This window comes from Salvelinus sp. IW2-2015, linkage group LG22, assembly GCF_002910315.2.
Source record: "Salvelinus sp. IW2-2015 linkage group LG22, ASM291031v2, whole genome shotgun sequence".
Taxonomy (NCBI): domain Eukaryota; kingdom Metazoa; phylum Chordata; class Actinopteri; order Salmoniformes; family Salmonidae; genus Salvelinus; species Salvelinus sp. IW2-2015.
The window spans coordinates 37,476,433-37,484,589 of NC_036862.1; positions in this window are offsets into that span (position 1 = coordinate 37,476,433).

Sequence of the window (8,157 nt, forward strand, 5' to 3'; positions counted from 1 at the left end):
TCCAAATAATCATATCCAATCACATTAACTGTCTCTCGCGGAATTCCGGTCCGTATGTAGCCAAACGTAGCTGCTGCTCATTCCGTTTGCTCGAAAATGGTTAAAATAAGTAAATAAGTAAGGCGTCCATAGAGACACACACTGCTACTACCAGCAGGTACTACACCTGCACCTGTCCACGACACAAGTTGTTCTGCTCCACGAGCACACCAATGTATCAGTAATTCTATATGTGTTGTTAGCCCAGCTAGCATGGACACTGACAGTTGTTGAATCTGATGCAGCAATATACATTTACATTGATTTGGGGTTCACTTATATTGGGAGTAGTGCCTTTCCTCAGCCACAGTGTGTTATATGTGCAAAAGTACTATCTCACACTCGATGAAACTTCACCCTGCGCAGACATTTAGAAACAAAACATGCCAATTTGAAAAATAAGCCATGGGAGTTTTTTAAGCGAGAATTAATACACTTTTGGGTAGTAAGACATGTACAAAAGCAACTGATACCATTAATAAGAAGGGCCTGAGATAGTTCTTATATGGTGAGCTACCGAGTGGCTAGGACAGGCAAGCCCCATACTATTGTGGAGGACTTAATTCTTCCTGCTGCCGCAGATATGACTGGGTCGATGCTGGTGGAAAAGGCCCCAAAAAACTATACAATGCCTTCATCAAACAACACTGTTTCAAATCCAAATCAAATCAATTTTATTAGTCACATACACATGGTTAGCAGATGTTAATGCGAGTGTAGCGAAATGCTGTGGCTGTCTAGTTCCGACAATGCCAGTAATAACCAACAGTAATCTAACCTAACAATTCCACACTACTACCTTACAACACACAACAAAGTGTAAGGGATAAAAATATGTCAATAAGAATATATGATGATGGTGGTACAGAACGGCATGGCAGATGCAGTAGATGGTATAGAGTACGGTATATACATGATGAGATAGTACTGTAGGGTATGTAACATAAAGTGGCATAGTTTAAAGTGGCTAGTGGTACATGTATTGCATAAAGATGCAAGATGCAGTAGAATGATATAGAGTACAGTATATATACATATGAGATGGGTAATGTAGGGTATGTAAACAGTTGTATTAAGTGGCATTGCTTAAGTGGCTAGTGGTACATTTTTACATAATTTCATCAATTCCCATTTTTAAAGTGCTGGAGTGAGTAGTATGTTGGCAGCGGCCCTAAATGTTAGTGGTGGCTGTTTTAACAGTCTGATGGCTTGAGATAGAAGCTGTTTTTCAGTCTCTCGGTCCCTGCTTTGACTGCACCTGTACTGACCTCGCCTTCTGGATGATAGCGGGGTGAACAGGCAGTGGCTTGGGTGGTTTGTCCTGATGATCTTATGGCCTTCCTGTGACATCGGGTGGTGTGTGTCCTGGAGGGCAGGTAGTTTGCCCCTGGTGATGCGTTCTGCAGACCTCACTACCCTCTGGAGAGCCTTACGGTTGTGGCGGAGCAGTTGCGTACCAGGCGGTGATACAGCCCGACAGGATGCTCTCGATTGTGCATCTGTAGAAGTTTGTGAGTGCTCTTTGGTGACAAGCCGAATTTCTTCAGCCTCCTGAGGTTGAAGAGGCGCTGCTGCGCCTTTCTTCACAACGCTGTCTGTTGTGGGTGGACCAGTTCAGGTTTGTCCGTGATGTGTACACCGAGGAACTTAACTTCCACCTTCTCCACTACTGACCCGCGATGTGGATAGGGGGGTGCTCCCTCTGCTGTTTCCTGAAGTCCACAACATCTCCTTTGTTTTGGTTGACGTTGAGTATGAGGTTATTTTCCTGACACCACACTCGAGGGCCCTCACCTCCTCCCTGTAGGCCGTCTCGTCGTTGTTGGTGATCAAGCCTACCACTGTAGTGTCATCCGCAAACTTGATGATTAGTTGGAGGCGTGCATGGCCACGCAGTCGTGGGTGAACAGGAGTACAGGAGAGGGCTCAGAACGCACCCTTGTGGGCCCCAAGTGTTGAGGATCAGCGGGTGGAGAGTTTGTTACCTACCCTCACCACCTGGGCGGCCCGTCAGAAGTCCGGACCCAGTTGCACAGGCGGGGTCGAGACCCAGGGTCTCGAGCTTGATGACGAGTTTGGAGGGACTATGGTGTTAAATGCTGAGCTGTAATCGATGAACAGCATTCTCACATGGGTATTCCTCTTGTCCAGATGGGTTAGGGCAGTGTGCAGTGTGGTTGCGATTGCGTCGTCTGTGGACCTATTGGGTCGGTAAGCCAATTGGAGTGGGTCTAGGGTGTCCGGTAGGTGGAGGTGATATGGTCCTTGACTAGTCTCTCAAAGCACTTCATGATGACGGAAGTGAGTGCTACGGGGCGGTAGTCGTTTAGCTCAGTTACTTAGCTTTCTTGGGAACAGGAACAATGGTGGCCCTCTTGAGCATGTGGGAACAGCAGACTGGGATAAGGATTGATTGATATGTCCGTAACACACACCAGCTGGTCTGCGCATGCTCTGAGGACGCGGCTGGGAATGCCGTCTGGGCCTGCAGCCTTGCGAGGGTTACACGTTAAATGTTTTACACCTCGGCTGCAGTGAAAGGAGAGCCCGCAGGTTTTGGTAGGGGCCGTGTCATGTGCACTGTATTGTCCTCAAAGCGGGCAAAAAAGTTGTTAGCCTGTCTGGAGCAAGACATCCTGGTCCTCGACGGGGCTGGTTTTCTTTTTGTAATCCGTGATTGACTGTAGACCCTGCACATACCTCTTGTGTCTGAGCTGTTGAATTTCGACTCGATTTTGTCTCTGTACTGAGACTTAGCCTGTTTGATTGCCTTGCGGAGAGAATAGCTACATGTTTGTATTCGGTCATGCTTCCGGTCACCTTGCCCTGGTAAAAGCAGTGGTTCGCGCTTTCAGTTTCACGCGAATGCTGCCGTCAATCCACGGTTCTGGTTTGGGAATGTTTTTATCGTTGCTGTGGGTACAAGACTCGTCAATGCACTTCCTAATGAACTCGCTCACCGAATCAGCATATTCGTCAATATTGTTGTTGGACGCGATGCGGAACATATTCCAATCCGCGTGATCGAAGCAGTCTTGAAGCGTGGATTCAGATTGTCGGACCAGCGTTGAACAGACTGAGCGCGGGAGCTTGTTGTTTGAGTTTTTGTGTTGTAGCTGGAATCAACAAAAAATGGAGTCGTGGTCAGCTTTTCCGAAAGGGGGCGGGGGGCATCAGTGACATGGCAGGAGATGTTTTGAAACAATTACTGCTTTGCATACAAGCCAATGAATTCTATGCATTACAGCTGGATGAGTCAACAGACGTGGRGGGCCTGGCACAGCTSCTGGTATATATCCGTTACGTTTATGGGGGGGTCAATTAAGATAGACATCCTCTTCTGCAAACCACTGGAAACCAGGACAACCGGAGAGGATATTTTTAAAGTACTGGACAGCTTTGTGACATCAAATGGACTTTGGTGGTCAAGATGTGTTGGTATCTGTACTGATGGGGCAAAAGCCATGACAGGGAGACATAGTGGAGTGGTAACGCGAGTGCAAYCAGTTACTCCCAACGCCCCTTGGGTACACTGCAGCATCCACCGAGAGGCTCTTGTTCAAGAGAATGCSTGACAGCTTGAAAGACATTTTGGACAATACAGTGAAAATAGTTAACTTTGTTAAAGCAAGGCCCCTGAACTCTCGTGTATTTCCTGCATTATGCAGTGATATGGGCAGCGACCATGTAACGCTTTTACAACATACAGAAAGATGTGCGCTGGTTATCAAGGGGTAAAGTATTGACACATTATTTTTATTTATTTAGAGACGAGCTTAAAGTTTTCTTTACTGACCATAATTTTCACTTGTCTGACCTCTTGCATGATGACGAGTTTCTCACACGTCTGGCCTATCTGGGTGATGTGATCTCGCCTGAATGATCTGAATCTAGGATTACAGGGACTCTCCGCAACTATATTCAATGTGCGGGACAAAATTGAGGCCGTGATTAAGAAGTTGGAGCTCTTCTCTGTCTGCATTAACAAGGACAACACACAGGTCTTTATCATTGTATGATTTTTTTGTGTGCAAATGAACTCAAGCTTACGGACAATGTCAAATGTAATATAGCGAAGAACCTGAGTGAGTTGGGTGCGCAATTACACAGGTACTTTCCCGAAACGGATGACACAAACAACTGGATTCGTTAACCCTTTCATGCCTTGCCTCCAGTCCACTTACCGATATCCCCTTTTGAATATACTGTACTCCCCCAGCGTCAGCGACCCGGAGGTGGGCCCCGTCTCACTTATGGGAAAAGCCTTTGACCTCTTGAGTGCGGATTACCTAACAGCTGCCCTTTATAGATTTGGCTTTGCCCTCCCAAAATTCATACCGCCCTGGATAAATGATTTGTTATTTTTCTCCCATCGGCTTCGCGTACAGACTAACATTTTGTCCTAATTGTTCAGAACATACTATTGGCTGCAAATTTCATAGCCTTTTAACTAGGCGACAGATGATCCTATATGGCCCTAGACCACTCTGTGTCCAGATGGAGTCTAGAATCGTGTAAACCTGCCCTGCCTCTTTCTTCTGTGTTGTGCCTTCGTCTCTCCCAGTGTCCCCTAGGCAAGAAGGCATCCTGTGTTGGAAAGTAGTCTCTTAAAATGTGCCGAATCAGTTTTCGTTTAGCCTTTAACCTCCGAGGCTTATCTCTATTCAGCCCAACTTCAAATCAAGAACATTTTATTTCCTCCATCTTTAAATGATGCGGGCTTTTGCATCTGTACTCACTAGGCCTCTCTTCACTAGGCCTCTCCTCACTGGCGCCCTCTCCTCACTGGCCGCCTGCTTCCTCACCTAGGCCATCTACTCACTGGGCCCTCTACTTCACTGAGGCCTCTACTCACCTGGGCCTCTCCTCACTGGGTCGCTCTCCTCACTGGCCTACTCCTCACTAGCGCCGGCTACTCCACTAGCCTCTCTTCACTAGGCCTTCTCCTCCCCTCACTAGCGGCCGCTCACTCACTAGGCCTCTACTCACTGCCCGGCCTGACTCTTCACTGGCGCCTGCTACTCACTGCGGACCTACTCCTCACTGGCCTCTCCTCACTTGGGCCCTCTACTCACTGCACGCCTACTCCTCACTGGCTCTCGTCACTAGGCCTCTCTTCACTCTGCCCAAATTCATTCTATTGATGATACATTTGCCGCTTATTGCCTTCAGCTACAGGAAAAGTTCATGCTTCCCCAATCCCAACTTCTTCCTCTTATCTACAGACTTTTAGGAACTTTGTCAGAAGCCTAACAACCTGAAATTCCCCATATGCGCCTGCGAGTACAGCTATAGCAGAGCCATCTTGAGCCCTAACTAAGTATGCCTAGGCAGCCGGCAATTGAAGACATATATTCAATCATTAATGACTTACAGAACTCTTCTTTGCTGCCTATATAAAACTCGATGCGCGAAAGGATACTTGGTGGGAGGAACTTGCGGCGAAGACACCTTGCGGGAATCTATGCCTCGCAGGCGGGCCATGCGTTGTCCATCGTCTACTTTAGCACTAGACACAGCTCATTCAAATTCAAAGTGGTTTATTGCATCACGTCCACTGGTCCCGGCCAAACTGGAGAATATTCTCTGATTTTGATACACTACCTGTGTCCGATGTAAAACGCGCACCAGCACCACCTTTCATCATATGTTTTGGGACTTGCCTCACAAACTGTCAGGTTTCTGCGGAATAATATTTAAATGTTTGCTCTGATATCATATACACGTTATAACTGCTCCATCACCCCCTTAAGCCCTTTTTTGGAAGTACTCCCAAAGGCTACCCCCCCAGGTTTATCAAGATCCAGTTGCCGACACTGCTTGCTTATACAACGTCTTTTAGCTAGACGGCTAATTCATACGAGACTGGAAGATGCGCAGTTCCCCATCGTTATTGCGTGGAGATGTGTTGTGCGCTCTCTGAAATTAGAATTTAAAAAAATCCACATACACGTGCGAACCGGAACCCCAAACTGCTTTTATGAGGCTTCGCGGCCTCCATGTCTGTCTCAACTTTAAAACATCCATCCTCTGCAGTTCATTCATTTTAAATTTAAAACAACTCAATACGTCTGCTATTTGATCTCCCCTGCCTACTTAGGCGGTTGGAGCATTGAGCATTTTTTTTTTTTTGAGCGGGGCGCATTTAAGCGTTATTGATGGCCTATTGATTCTATGAATGTAAACTGTTCACCTTGCTCCTGTCGAGACTTAACAATGCCTGAGCGTTGTTTGCCCTGCTTCTTTTTATTTTATATTTGTTGTGCCCACTTACATTTAAAAAATAAATAAAAAATTAACGTTGCTTAACTTAATTTTGTAGGTCAGTGATGGATCCGCGGTCTGTGGCCATGATCTTCTCAGGCAGTATGGTTGATTTCATCCACCATTATCCCTTGTCTGTTCGTACAGGAACAATGGGTGAGGTGTCCTCTCGCTCCCCTGTACCTACAGATTGCCCCGTTTAACCTTTGTAGCCTTCTGCCCGATATGCTCTATGTTGAACGACCATCTTTATAGCTATTCTTTTTTACTTTATTATTTTCTAGTTGAGCTTTATATTATTTTGTGCTTGTCCTGTGGGTGTGCTAAAACTGCCAAATAAACAGATTCTTTTTATTATCTAATTTTTTTTAAAATTGAGCGGGGCAAACGCGAGGAGAGGATTGGGGCACTTCGGCGGAGGCAGGGGGGCGCCCATGGGGGGGGAAGGGGGGACAGGGATCGGCGTCGGGAGAGGGGGGGGGCTGGCGGATTGGAGATGTAGTCGCCCCCTCTCAAGTTAGGATTTGGCCTCTGCGCCAATAGCGCAGAGGAAATTTAAATTATTCATCCTGTAGTATATCAACCAGGCAAATAATTGAAGACATTCCAATAGGAGACGAGTAACAGCCTCCATACCTCCAATGACAGACCTTAGCATCACTGAACACTACCTGCATGATGTAGGCGAACTGTGTTTGTATTGTGTGCCCGATCGTTGTCGCCAGCCTGCTATTAGCACCAGTAATGAGTCACCTCTGAAAATGTTCCACTCTAACATCCCAGAACCCCCCTGGAAACACAGGAGTCGTTGACAACACAGAGGCAGAGGAAGACATGGGATGATGCAGATTAGCACTTGGCGCCTTGGGGGAAAGTGGGAGATAGGTGAAATGCTGTGTTTCAAGCTATTTTCTCCTTGCTTACTCTCTCACTCTCACTTCTCTTACTTAATAGCTCTCATGCCGTTCTCTTCAGAGCATTTGTATTTCCTAAGGAAGCGTGATATGGACCGCTATCATTTCACCTCTCTGAATAGCTCCACTGCCAGTGATTCACCATGTTATTCCTCACACACCATCCCTCCTTACAGCGACAAGAGCTAGTTCTATCTCGTGTCTCTCTACAAATTTCTGTTTGTTTATTGTTTGCGTCCTCTACTTACTTTTCTACTTCTTTTATTTTTCATATTATAGTGTCCTCAGTTACCCCTTCCAAATCATTTCAATACCTTTCAGATCGTCATACCAGGTCAGCCACTCTCAAATGTATGTCATTTTTTCCATTTCTTTATTTCGTAGCTCTGCCAAATCTATTATATGCATTACATTTATATATAAAGAAGGAGCGTTGAGTTGTTCGCTCACGACCCGGCTCGTTGGGAAGAGCTCTTAAAGACCCCCCCCCCCCCCCTGGCGCACAAATCATTAATAATCAATCATTTTTGCTCTTTATGTAACCATCTTACATATAAAACCTAGTGTTCATCAAAAAATGGCTGAATAACTCACCACAGGTTAATGAGAAGGTGTGCTGATGAAAGCAATTGGCCACTATAACCTCTTGCAATGTTGGGTTGTATTTGGAGCGAGTCTTAAATCATTTGTCCAAACACAGTCTGCTGCCTGTATTTAGTTTTCATGCTATGTGAGGGCTAAAGAATCCACTCTCACGTAGGTACGTGGTTGCAAAGGGCATAACAGTGTCTTAACAGCGCGAATTTGTGCCCTCAAAAAAACGGCAGGATACTCTGAGCGCAGCCTCCAATCCAGCAAGTCTGGCAGTGGCTTACTGATATATCAATTTTCATAGAATCTCGTTGCATAATTTCTGATTGAGGCTCTCTTGTTCAATATC